At 44.0% G+C, this 14,434-nt stretch overlaps 1 pseudogene; it reads left to right on the forward strand.

Annotated features, from left to right (window-relative positions):
• Positions 1-4,833: 4,833 nt before the first annotated feature.
• LOC145393547 (uncharacterized) overlaps positions 4,834-14,434 on the forward strand; it is a 34,820-nt pseudogene continuing 25,219 nt past the window's right edge.

A 14,434-nucleotide genomic window follows, 5' to 3' on the forward strand; every position in this document is an offset into this window, starting at 1 on the left:
GCTTACACTCTTTTCTCAGATAATAAATAAATTAATGATTAAATGAATACATAAATAATAAATAAATGATACTTCTCACCCATCCACCCCTACCCCAGTCTCACAATAGAACCAGGGACAACACTGAAAAAAAAAATGAGCTAAGAAGGTTGAAAAAATATCCTGTTGGCATATGTTAAGGGAAAAATGGCAGTCAAGATAGGAATAACTCTCGAGGTCGACAAATCTCTAATATTCTCCTCCAGCCAACGCCAGACGATTTTATTAAGCTGAGAATGAGTTATAGGAGCCAGAAGTCTAGTGGTTTAAAACAATCACTATTTATGTTTTGCAGTTTTTATTCGTGTGTGTGTGTGTGTGTGTGTGTGTGTGTGTGTAAATTTATTGCCAGGATTTTTTTTTAATGCTTGGAGGCTGAGTTGTTTTTCCGTGTGATTCTTTTAAATTGTATCATTTTCCAAGTCAACCCCTATAACCCGCAGTTTTAACCAATTCAGTCCGGTGACATTTTATTTTATTTTTGCTACTACCAGACGATTTTATTAAGGCACACCTCTAGTAGTAAAGGGGCTAACTGAGGCTACATCACTAAAGCTCTTATGTCCAAAAAAAAAACTCTCTCAGGGTAAGACTATCTGACGGTAGCAGGAAAATAAAAACTCAAAAAGCCTTACTTTACTGAAGGATCAAAATATAAGTAAATAAATAAATAAAGTAAAAGAAATATTAAAAGGCGTTACTGAAAGGGGTAAAAAATAATAGACGTTACGATAGTGAAGGACAAATGTATAAGAAAAAAAAGGCGTTACTCTACTGAAAGATCAAAGTCCATTTCCTCAGGTATAGGACTAATTAACCTTTTCTTTCCCCTGGGGGTCTCTAGGGGTTTTCTTGGAACAGGTGCCGGATATTTAAATTGGCTTCAAGAAATGATCAGGTGTCGGGACAATAAAGGATTTTGTGTCGATGTCGTTAACGCTCTGTAGTATCTTCAGCCAAAGAGAGAGAGAGGGGGGGGGGGAGTTGCAGTCAGTTGGTTCCTCATCAACATACACCTGTTAGTTCTCATAAATCAACACAACACACACACACACACACACACACACACACACACACACACACACACACACACACACACACACACACACACACACACACCTGGTATTTTCCATTCCACCTCAAGTGATTAGTGGGGCATGCTGTGATCAGATACCGTAACTTTGTACCTCAAAATATTCACAATGTACAATCAGCTAAAATAATATAGGTCCCCACGTTCGATAGTAGACCTGGGACCCAATTCACAAAGAAATATATGACCACTTTCTCGTCGTAACCATGATTTTTTTTTTTCCCCTAGTAAGAACACAAGTCACGGGAAATTTTATACTATCTTTGCGTTGACCATCCTGTAAAATCATCTCTCGTTCGTCGTACGTAAAGTCTGAGTTACGGCAAGGAATTTATCTTAAGTCTGTTCGTGAATCTGGCGACATTTTATTCAGTATTTCAGTGTGTCTGACAAATTTTAAATACACAAAATCCAGGTTGGGACCAAAATTATTCTCCTTTAATCCCTTTACTCCGGTGACGCATTTGTTCGTTAATTATCTCCACTCGATTTTATTCACCTTAAAAATAAAATAATATAATAAAGTAAGGTTAAATCTGGAAGGGATAGGTATCGTCTTTAATAATCCTTTCAGTATCATTTTTTTTTTTAAGTTCAATACAGTCGCCTCAAGGTATCAGAAAATTATTAAAGACGTCACCGGTCTGAAAGGGTTAATGAGCGACATTGCAGTGTTATATGAAGTTACTGATAAAGGATGTACAGTGGTTTTTAAAAATGTTTCACCCTTTCTTTCAAAACGTAAAAAAAGCACAGCGGGAATCTCCATAACGCTTTTGGTGGCCGTGCTTGTAATTGTGGGCATTATTGTAGTTCCGGACAGTAATATTGGTTCACATTTTTGTCAGACAGTTCAGCTTCTTTAACATTTGTGTTGTATTTTATTATTATTATTATTATTATTAATGTTAGTAGTAGTAGTAGTAGTATTGTTGTTGTTATGATGATGATGATGATGATTGTTATTATTATTATTAGTAGTAGTAGTAGTAGGAGGAGGAGGAGGAGGAGGAGGAGGAGTGGTAGTTGTAGTAGTAGTAGTCGTAATATTTTTTTTCTTTTATTCTTCCTGCCTACAGACTTCTATGTTCATTAAGAGATTCAGAATGGAGGGGTTAGGTATGGATTTCTTTAGCCGTTTCACTGCCAGCGATGCTTACAGACTTGAAGAAATGAGTCTGGGGATGGCAATAATAAAATGCCATCGGACTGAAGGGGTTAAACAGAATATTCGGAAAAGTTCGTCGGCCTCGCATTACTGGATTTCGAGAGTCATTGTTCTCGGTCTCGCTTTGTTGAGTCATGATCCTGGTGAGAGAGAGAGAGAGAGAGAGAGAGAGGGAGAGAAATATTTATCTTCCGAAAGTGTGACGAAGACATAGCGGAAAAATCGAACTATCTGAAAGTCCCACTAGGAAAGAGAGAGAGGGTTTTCCTTGTGTTTCGCCGGATATTAATTTTCTTCAGACGGAACAGGAAAGATTAGTTATGTCTGCGACTGTACACCTCCACCTGAAAAAACTGCCACTCTGAATATATACAAAATTCTGGTGTAATCTGCGAGGCTTGTTAATTAAAGTTGTTAAAAAAAAATAGTGTGGTTTGTAAATTGGTATGGCTAATGTGCACAGAGGTTAATTACAGTTTTTCATTTTTACGGCCACCGCGACTTCATAATAAGCATATAAATTTTCCAGGTGAGCAGAATACTATTAACGATATGCTGAGGCGTTTCCATTAAATTAAGTAGCGACCCTTTGAGTTCCTTCAGTTGAGGAGATAAGTGCGTTGAGGTCCTTCAGTTGAGGGAGTAATAGAGTGCGTTGAGGTCCTTCAGCTGAGGGAATAATGGTGTGTGTTGAGGTCCTTCAGCTGAGGGAATAATAGAGTACGTTGAGGTCCTTCAGCTGAGGGAATAATAGTGTGTGTTGAGGTCCTTCAGCTAAGGGAACAATAGAGTGCGTTGAGGTCCTTCAGCAGAGGGAATAATAGAGTGCGTTGCGGTCCTTCAGCTGAGGGAGTAATAGAGTGCGTTGAGGTCCTTCAGCTGAGGGAGTAGTAGAGTGTGTTGAGATCCTAAAGCTGAGGGAATAATAGAGTGCGTCACTGGGATGAACGAGATAATTTTTTAAAGTATATTGTAAATTCTAATTTCGATGTTGCAATATACCAGCGTCTAATGAAATGGCTTGAATAATTGAAAACTCCACAATAAATAATTATACAAAAAAATCGTTTCCGTAAAATTTTCCCTTGCTTACTCAGCTTGTTTAAAAATACTATTCATTTTACGCAACAGTCTGGGGTAAGAGAGGAGTGCTTTCGTATTGTTGCTATTGTGAAAGGATTACAAAGACATACGGTATTAATTTTCCTACTACGAGTTAGTCAGTCTTTACCAGGAATGAGCAACAAAAGTCATATTGCATTTCGTTGTAAAGATTAAGCTGCATAGACACAACTGTTGGTATAATGAGACTGTTATGTGTAGCTGGAGGCGGGGATGTGGGGTGAAGGAGTGCCTGGAGAGGGAAGGGGGGATGAGAGGAGGGGAAGGCGGTAGGGGTGAATGACAATATATACACGGGTGTGGCATGACCTTGACGACACTAGCAAGGACTGGATGGACGCACGGACAGACATGGGGTGGTTGTTAGTGAGGTTACTGTTGGGGCTGGGCCTGGTGCTGGCTGTTGCAGGTAATGAGTATGTATGGCTGTATATATGTATGTATTGCCGATGCCGCAGGTGGAGGGAACCTCGAGCCGCATGCTAGAATTAACCTTTCCCCATGCTGGCGAAGTATTAATAAGAAGGGGAGGGGGGTCTAGTTAGTGATGCATGCGAAAGTCAAAAACGTACGCCTGAAATAATGCAATGTACTGTATGTCTGCATGTACACCCGGGGAAAGTTCCGCCTTGTACACCTGCCTGCCATTTCGGACCTTTATGCATGAGACAACCACTAGTGAAGCAGTAGCCAGACACTCACATGTCTGGTACCACTGTGTGGGAGGGGAGAGGTTAAGGGAGGAGGAAGGCTGGGGGAGCTGATACCCCTCCTTCTTCCATCCCCATCCTTCTCACACAGTTACCAGAGAGATGAATGTTGGATATTGCTTCGCTACCACTTGTCCCACATTTACTATTTCGAAGTGGTAAGCGAGTGTATAACGCGGAACTTTCCTTGGGTGTACATATGTATGTATGTGTGTTTGTACTTAACAGCAGTAGCCCTGTACACGCTTGTCATGGATGGCCATCTCTGTTGTACACTTTCAAGCTGTGTTATATTGTATAGAGCTTGAAGGGCAACTGATTCGCAGACCGAGGGCCACCCGCTGTGTAACGGCAGAAGTGACCTCTCTACACTGAGTCCTACAGGCATAGTTAAAAGGTTCGAGAGGCTTTTTGGAAGGTCGTATAAGTGAGAAATGCATGTTGGAAAATGTATGTATGAATGACATTGCAGTAATAATATGTTCATGTCATTGAGTTCCCTCGACAAGGTACAAACATGTGAGAATACATGCAAGGACATACCACTGCACCGGCTTGTCCGTCTGCCCTCGGCGGGGATCAAACACATGTCTAAATGAATGTTAGCAGAGCACGGATGCACCTGACCATTGAAGGTATAACGTTAAAGAATAATTTCACACTGGTTTTTGGATGAGTTAACAGTTCTCACAAGCAGATACATGCATTATCACCCCAACAAGGAAGTGGCATATTACCGAGTCCTTGACAGCCGTGGGGGTGACGGTGATGCAAACGGAAACATACTCACCCCACACATGAAAGGTTCAGAGTTTGATTCCCCGACTGAACAGATCTTTGGGCAATATCTTGGTCAGTTCGCACCTCGAGCTGAAATACGGACCTGGCTTGTAAATTGAGGGTTGTCTGGCGTAATGATTGGGTGTTTTCCTTGTGATTGACGCTCCTCTGAGATAAACGGTAACGCCAACCGATCCTCATGACACAGTACACAAATAAGAGTGTTGGCGATAAGCAGGTGTAAAACAAGGATTACCAGGTGTCTAACGAGGCGTTTAGCGCTACCTTTCAATACTGCAAGATGGTAACAAACGGGATGATTTGTGTGTGTATGTGTGTGTGTGTGTGTGTGTGTGTGTGTGTGTGTGTGTGTGTGTGTGTGTGTGTGTGCAGTGAACTCAGGAACCTAACTGGGATTACCACCGATAAATAAAACCTTTGACTGCCTTGGTGGTAGGCTACATGGATAATTATTAAACTCCATCATCATCATCATCATCACTTTAATATGTTCACAAAAGTAGCCATTATTTTTTATTACCGTTTTCTTTGCCTTAAAAGAACTCAAATTTTCTCAATAGTTACATTATTAGTAGGTAAACTGGATGCATGGTTGTACTGAAAACATTATTCTCTCTCTCTCTCTCTCTCTCTCTCTCTCTCTCTCTCTCTCATACACGTGAAAGCTCTGAATGCCCCCCCCCCTCACCTACACACACGCACGCAAATATATCCGGTGGCAATTCAATGCACGCAATCATCTTTGATCTGTTCTGACCCTGGCCGCACATTCAGGCATGGCGGTAAGCAGGTACACACACACACACACACACACACACACACACACACACACACACACACACACACACACACACACACACACACACACACACACACACACACTACATTCTCTCTCTCTCTCTCTCTCTCTCTCTCTCTCTCTCTCTCTCTCTTTCTCTCTCTCTTTCTCTCTCTCTCTCTCTTTAAGTGCCCTGTGCCAGTAGTTCCCTTCGTAGTCTCCCCAATAACTCGGTATTAGGGCATTGAGAGAGAGCACACCCACTTTCTCTTCACTACACTTTTTGCCTTTAACGAGGAGGCATGGGGCGCGCCTTCTGGAAACTTAATTTTTATACTTTCATTTTTATCCATTTTCGTTGTTATAGCTCGTGGTTTTTGTATTTTTCTCTCTTCTTCTGCTGTTAGGTTTTCTCTCTCTCTCTCGCTCTCTCTCTCTCCCCCCCAAGTTTCCTCCAGCTAATCCCATTCCTCCTCCCACCCACTCGCTCACTTTCTCACAGGCCAATGTCCCTATGGCTTTATGCACCTGAGAAACTGATGACTCTTTCTCTTCTATCTCCATCTCCCCTCTTCTTTTTTCTCTCCTCTTTTTCTCTCTCTCCTCTCTCCTCCGGCTAATCCTACCTCTCCCTGCACCCCTCTGCACACCCTCGCAACCTCGCTCTATATCTCGGTCTCTTTCTCACAGGTGCTGGAGAGAGACGCCTTCATGTGGTCGCACTGATACACATGGCGGTGTACCTGCCTAGTTAATCAAACGTCCCTCACTTCCCTCCCTATGCCCTGAAAGGTGGATGGTGGACTGTACGAGTGGGGCGACTTCAGCCTGCAGTCCACTGGATTCACATTCAGATGAACTTAGGGTACTACTACTACTACTACTACTGCTACTGCTGCTGCTGCTGGTGCTGCTGTTGCTGTTCTTCTTCTTCTTCTTCTTCTTTTTCCTCTTTCATGTTGCTGTTTCTTCTCCTTCGATTCACACTTTCGTCCTTTCACTTTCATACAGTCTTGTGTTCTATTATTTCTCTTCCAAGTCGTCTCATCCTCCTCCCTCTGCTCTTCTGCTTTCTCTGCTTTCGTCCAGCAGTTCCCCACTCACTCACCCACTCTCTTACATTCATACTCACAGGCGGATGTTCTTAAGAAGTTCTCTTCCACTCCCCTCCCTCCTCCTCCCTCTTCTATTTCCCCTCCTTCCCCTCTTCCCTCTTCTCTCTCCCCTCCCGTCCCTCTTCCTTCCTCTTCATTCTCCTTTCCTGTCCCTCTTCCCTCTTCTCTCTCCCCTCTCCCCTCCTTGTCCTCTTCTTTCCTCCTCTCTCTCCCCTCCTGCCCCTCCTCCCTCGTTCTCACCTCCCGTCCCCTCTCCTTCCTATTCTCTCTCATTCTTCCATCCACTCCTCCTTTCTCTTCTCTCTCCCGTCCCCTGAAATTCTCTCTCCCCTCCAGCTAACTCTCCTCCACCAGCTCTCTCACTCCTATTATCTAACTTCTCTCCCAGGCACATTTTTTCTTTGTTCTCTTCCACATTTTTCTTCACTTCCTCTTCCTCCTCCTTTCTCTTCTCTCGTTTCTTTCCTCAGAAGTTTCATTCAGCTAATCCTATCCCTACCCAAGCTCTCTCTCTCTCTCTCTCTCTCTCTCTCTCTCTCTCTCTCTCTCTCTCTCTCTCTCTCTCTCAAGTTTCCTCCAGCTAATCCCATTCCTCCTCCCACCCACTCGCTCACTTTCTCACAGGCCAATGTCCCTATGGCTTTATCCACATGAGAAACTGATGACTTTTTTTCTCTTCTATCTCAATCTCTCTCTTCTTTTCTCTCTCCTCTTTCTCTCTGTCTCCTCTCTCCTCCGGCTAATCCTACCTCTCCCTTCACCCCTCTGCACACCCTCGCAACCTCGCTCTACAGTATATCTCGGTCTCTTGCTTTCTCACAGGTGCTGGAGAGACGCCTTCATGTGGTGGCACTGATATAGCATGGCGGTGTATCTGCCCGGTAATACAAACGTCCCTCACCTCCCTCCCTATGCCCTGAAAGGTGGATGGTGGACTGTAGGAGATGGGCAACTTCAGCCTGTAGTCCACTGGGTTCACATTCAGATGAACTTAGGGAACTACTACTACTACTACTACTACTACTACTACTACTACTATTCTTCTTCCCCCTCAGCTTCTCCTCTCTTCTTTTTACCCTGTCATGTTGCTCTTTCTGTTCCTTCGACTCACACTTCCCTCCTTTCACTTTCATACAGTCTTGTGTCCTATTATTTCTCTTCCATGTCGTCTCCTCCTCCTCCTCCCTCTGCTCTTCTGCTTTCTCTGCTTTCCTCCAGCTGTTCCTCTCTCTCTCTCTCTCTCTCTCTCTCTCTCTCTCTCTCTCTCTCTCTCTCTCTCTCTCTCTCTCTCTCTTTCTCTCATTCTTACTCACAGGAGGATGTCCTTAAGCAATTCTCTTCCACTTCCGTCACTCCACCTTCCTCTTCTCTCTCCCCTCCTTCCCCTCTTGCCTCTTCTCTCTTCCCTCCCGTCCCTCCTCCTTCCTCTTCTCTCTCCCCTCCAGCCCCTCCTCCTTCCTCTTCTCTATCCCCTCGCCTCAAACTTTCTCTCCCCTTCTCCTTCCTCTTCTCTCTCCCCTCCAACTAACTTTCCTCCACCAACTCACTCACTCCTATTATCTACCTTCTCTCACAGGCGGATTTTTTCTTTGTTCCCTTCCACATTTTTCTTCACTTCCTCTTTCACCTCCTTTCTCTTCTCTCCTCTCTCCAAAGTTTCGTCCATCAAATCCTATCCCTGCCCAAGCTCTCTCTCTCTCTCTCTCTCTCTCTCTCTCTCTCTCTCTCTCTCTCTCACACACACACACACACACACACACACACACACACACACACACACACACACACACACACACACACACACACACACACACACACACACACACACACACACACACACACACACACAGGAAATGTCCCTGGCTTTACCAACTTGGGAACTGAATGGTAACGATATGTTTTTTTTTCTCTTCCACTTCAGTCTGTCCTCCTTCCTCTTCCCTTCCTGCTGCCTTTAATTAAATCTACCCCTCCACCTCTCACTCACTATCTCACTCTCTCTCACTCACTCTCACTTCTTCATTGATTTACTATCCCACTCTCGTCCGCTCGGCATCTCACTATCTCCATTCACTTTCACTCTCCCCCACTCACTCATTCTCCCCACCACCCACTCTCTCTCACTCTCCTCAGTCCCCTCGCTGTCTCTCCCCTCCACTCGCTCACTATCTTACTTTCTCACAGGCGAGTGTTCCCTTTGCTTCATCCACCTGGGCGATAGAATGTTACTATTTTACCTCACCTTGAGGGCTCACCTGGCCAGCTTCAGCACCTGTTCCCGCTTCACCTACGTCTCGTGATACCTTGGAGTGGCAGGTGAGTCGGAGGGAGAAGGTAGGGTATGACTGGAGGGAAAAGGGTGGTGGAGGGAACACAGAGAGGAGGGGGGAAGGTGTTGGAGAGAATGGAAAAATGGAGCGAACAGAGTAAGGCAGGAGGTTAGGTGCTGGAGAGAGAGAGAGAGAGAGAGAGAGAGAGAGAGAGAGAGAGAGAGAGAGAGAGAGAGGAGGGAAGATTTTAAAGAGAAACTGGGAAGGAGGGACGGAAAGAAGGGGACGAATGAAGGACAGAAGTACGTAGGAATTCATAGAAAGTACAGAAGATACCGCATTCAGGCCAATAGCGAGTTTTTTTTCGGTTGTAAGGCAAATTACACGTAAAATCTAAGGAACGTGTGTGATATAAGAAACGAGGGGAGAGGGAGGGGGAGACTGAGGTTGAGATTGGAGGGATAGAGTCGAGAAGTATATGAGAGAGGACTTTGTGAGCTGCGGGAAGGACAGCGAAAGGACAGGGGACAGGGAAACATGGAGGCGATTTGTTTGTGGCCACCCCTTACAGGATAAAGGCGTCTGGCTATAGATAGATAAATGGATAGATAGATAGAAAAGAAGACGCTCCCTCCGCCGACAATTTCTGACATGAAAGCTGGCGGGAAAGATGGAAAAGCACCACGAATGTTCAAAAGAAGAAACATGGAAATAGTTACTGGAATTTAGAGTTCTGAAATTAAGGGCACACAAAATCAGAATCATCCTTTTTTATATCATAATAGGAAAAGAAGAAAAAGCTGGGATTAACAGTTCTTGGATGAGCAGCTGCAGAGAAAAATGATGAAAAGGGCGATGGGTTATGGGAAAAGGGAAGGGAAAGTTTGAGGGGGAAAGAGAAAGGAGGGAGGGGAGGGGATAAAAAGTGCAGTAAATGAGAGAGGAAAGTGGGGGAAGCGAAAATGGGAAATTAAGGAAGAGAAAAGAGGGGAAGGAGGGGGCGTCAAAAGAGAGAGAGAGAGAGAGAGAGAGAGAGAGGGAAGAAAGTAAAAAAATGTGGAGAAACGAGTAAAGAAAAAAAGACGGGGATAACTAGAAAAGTTTACGAATTTTTGATTTTAATTCAGTTGAGAGGAAAAGATGAAGGGTAGGAGAGAAAGAGAGAGAGAGAGTATCATGTGAGAGGGGAAAAGAAGGGAGGCGAGAGAAAGTGGATAGTGTAAAGGAAAATGGGAAGGAAAATATGGGAAAAGGAAATGAGAAAAAGAGAAGGGGAAAAGATGGCAAAGAAAAGAGAGGAGAGAAAAGAGTGAAAGAGGGTGAGAAGAAGGGAAGATGAGCAAAAGGAAGATGGGAGATTAAAAGCAAGTTTGCAAGAAGGACAATAGTGTGATGGAGAGAAGGAAAGAAGAGGAAGGAAGTAGTGAGGATGGGAGCAACAAAGGGAGTGGGAATGGGAGCGGCAGAGGGAGTGGCGATGTGAGCGGCAAAGGGAGTGGCGATGGGAGCGGCAGAGGGAGTGGAGATGGGAGCAGCAAAGGGAATGTGGAGGGTATTTGAGGCTTGTATTGGAATGGGGAGAAAACGGAAAAGGGGAGGACACGGGGAAGGACAGGGCGGGGGAAGAGGAGACAGGGAGGGAAAGGAGCAACGAGAGAGTAGGGAGGAAATAAGAAAGGAAGGACAAGGAAGGGAGGGGGAAGGGAGGGAATGAGAGACGTTGACTGAAGAAAAGTAAGAAGTGTAGGAAAGGGATTTGGCTGGGGAGGAGAGGGGAGAGAAGGGGAGGGGAGGTGGGTGAATGAGGGGTGAAGCTGGGACGAGAGCGAGAGAGAGAGAAGTAAACAGACATAGAATCCTGGGCAAAAATGTAACTTAGAAAGACACAAGTTGAAAAACAAACAACCACTCCCACTGGCCCTTCACGGATGCCTGGAGGGGAGAGGGGTGTGGAAAGAAGGATAAAAGACACAGGAAGAGGGGAGAGGAGAGAGAGAGAGAGAGGAAGGGAAAGTTGAGAAATAAGGAAGAGGAGGAGAGAGTGAATAGAAGCATACAGATGAATGAGAAGGAGGACGAGATCATGAAGGTCTGAGAGAGAGAGAGAGAGAGAGAGAGAAAGATTATACAAGTAAAAATGCAGAGGAGGAGAGATAGCAAGAAAAACAGGAGAATGGAAGAGAGAGAGAGAGAGAGAGAGGAAGGAGTTGAAAGGTGTGTGAGGAAGAAAGAAACGTACGATTGAATTACACTTGAGAAACTTTACGAAGGAGAAGTTACACAATTTCACAGCTACAGAAAAAGATAAGAGATACACAGATTGGGCATACCTCTCAGTGGCAGGAAGTTACACAGACACACAGATTGATATACAGAGTTACACAGATTACACAGGTACACAGACTGGATATACTCTGGCCTCTCAGTCGCAGGAAGTGGGGGTGGGTGATTGGGAGTATACAGAGTTACACAGATCACACAGACACCCCGGCACCAGTGAGGGAGAATGGGTGATTGAAAAGAAATAAATAAACTACACAAGCTCCACAGCATCAGGGAGCGAGAATTGCCGTAGTCCTTTTACCTTAACCTGGACTAGATTTTTGTCCAGTTGAAGCATATATTACGTAGCTCAGTAACACAATGCCCTGGCCCTATATCCTTTGCATTGTACTTCTTTGTGACTAGCATAAATTCTAGTGTTCATCTCTTGTTACATCTCAGCATTCAAGAGAGAGAGAGAGAGGGGGGGGGTATAATCGGTGAAGACGTATAGATGCAAAGACTAAACATCTTAGAAGCAACAGCGAAGGAGGATGTGTGGTTGCGAAGTTAAGAGAAGGACGGAAGGGAGGTGTATGATTATTATTATTATTGTTGTTGTTGTTGTTATTATTATTATTATTATTATTATTATTCACACTACCAGACATTTTATTAAGATCAGGACGGAAAATAAGGGAGGGACGGGAGGAGAGGAGTAAATTGTTATTATTATTATTATTATTATTATTAACACTACCAGACGTTTTTATTAAGCACAGGAAGGACATTTGCCGCCCAGCTATTGCATACCACGAAGGACAGAGTATATAAGGACAGACAGACTATATAATAAGTCCGTTAAACCACAGACCCGAAAAAAAATATTAATCTGGAGGCACCGTGAATAAGAAAGAAAAAAATACCATCACACCGTAAAGGGTTAATGACCAACTTTTCATTATCAACAAACATCGGTACAAAATAAATAAGTAGAAAATAAATAGGCGTCATCGTGCTGTAAAGGGTTAATCTTCAAACTCTTCTCCTTGAACAGGTATCCAGACGAGCATGCGCGGGTTCTAAGTTGGCGCGGACAGGACGACGGAATGATGGGTGTAGCCGGATACCAGTAAGAATTTCGAGGGGCGCCTTACTGGGATCCTTTTGATATTATCCAGAGTGACGAGGATAATTGTGCTTGTGTTGGCGCCTCAGGGGGATATCTCAAAGCCCTCCCTCTGCACCGACATGAACCTACCGCTGTGTGAGGTGAGTTGAGTACTCATACTGTAGTAGAGAGATTGATGGATGGATAGACAGATTAACAGAGGGTCGAGGACAAGTGAGTTTATGCCTTGGACTCTCTGTGAACTGCTATGAACCTGCCGCTTGTGAGGTGAGTTGAGGTAGATACTAAGTCGATAGGTGGATGGATGGATGGGTAGATAGATTAACAGAGGGACGAGGACAAGTACGTTTATATAAGGGACATCTGGGGGTATCTCAGGCCCTCTCTGTGAACTTATACGTGAACATGATGCTGTGTGAGATAAGAAACAGAACGAGGGGTTTGTGTCAAAGTGATGAGAAAGATTGACGGAAAGTCGAAGAAAGCAATGAGAGAGAGAGAGAGAGAGAGAGAGAGAAGGTTCAGGTTGAGATAAAGTGAAGGTGTGTACACGGGTAAGGAGAACAACAATCTTATCTATTGTTCCTTACGAGCCTGTAGTTGGGGTGGAATATTATCGGTGGTTATTCAGAGAGATGGAAAAAATGACAGTTAAGTAGATGGCTTCCCACCTGTTGAGGTAGGAAGATGATGTTTTTTTTTTTGTTTTTTTTTTTTTCCATTTCTGCCAGCCCTAGTGTATTTTATGCAGCTTAGGGGAGTCCCCCTTTAGTGAACGGCTTTACCCCTTTAATTCTGTGACGTATTTCTTACTTCGTTCTGTCTTTCGGAAGGTGATTTCTTTCACTTAAGGAAAGCACCCTGGTAGTTAAAGGGTCAGTAAAGGCTGTATTGAACCCTTTCAGTTCGAAGCTTCCCCCCGAGCTGAATAAAATAATTTATAGTACGATTAAAGCAGAAAATACGTCATCGGACTGAATGGATTAACCCATTGGAGCCCAGTGTCCCCACTACTGGACAGAACTGTGAATTTTCAAGTCTAAATAAAGTAGGGAACCTCTGGGTAGGGACCTATGAGCTTCGCGACTATGAGCCGATAGGCGAAGGACGGTACGCTTAGGACCCTCCCGGAACAGTGCCTCGCCCAGCAAATCTGGGATCCAAGATATATATATATATATATATATATATATATATATATATATATATATATATATATATATATATATATATATAATATAATATGAGGCTTAGTACAAGACTCATTGTTGTCTGTTTTAATTTATGAAGGAAAGTGCCATTTGTAGTATTGTGATAATCTGCTGTGGCTGGTGCCTTCCTGATTTGCACAAGAGTGAGTTATCATCACATTTTCAAAAAATACTTATTCAGTTTAATCCTGCATTTTTGAAAATTAGTTCGTTGATTCTTACTCTGTCTTTACTTTTTTTTTCTTATCTCATCCGACACTGAAAAAAAAAAAAAAAAACATGCTTAGGAAGTTCATGCTTTATATTCAGTTGTCTGCCCACGCCAGCTGAGGGTTGATGTCACTACAGCCTTCACGTCACCTGGCATGGCACTGACACCCTCCATCTCTATACGCCAGGCATGTCACCTTCAGGTCTGGTGTTAGGGTATGAGCGGAGGGGTGTGTACGTCGGTCGGAGGGGCCGTAGGGAGGAGCAGTAAACAGGGTCGTACTGATATCCACAAACTGTCCCCCGCAATAGACGGGATCGAACACGCGACCTCGCAGTCCCAAGACACCAAATAATCCCTTCCGCCACTGCCATGAACATTTATAACTAAGGATATGAAGCCTGGCCCCTTCAGTGCGCTCTCTCTCTCTCTCTCTCTCTCTCTTTTTCTGACGGTATACTTTATCTACCATTTATCTACCATTGAATAAAAACAAGCGAAAAAAAATCGTAGTGAAGAAGT

This window comes from Coenobita brevimanus, chromosome 24 (assembly GCF_032717465.1).
Source record: "Coenobita brevimanus isolate Jiangsu-jjx chromosome 24, ASM3271746v2, whole genome shotgun sequence".
NCBI lineage: Eukaryota > Metazoa > Arthropoda > Malacostraca > Decapoda > Coenobitidae > Coenobita > Coenobita brevimanus.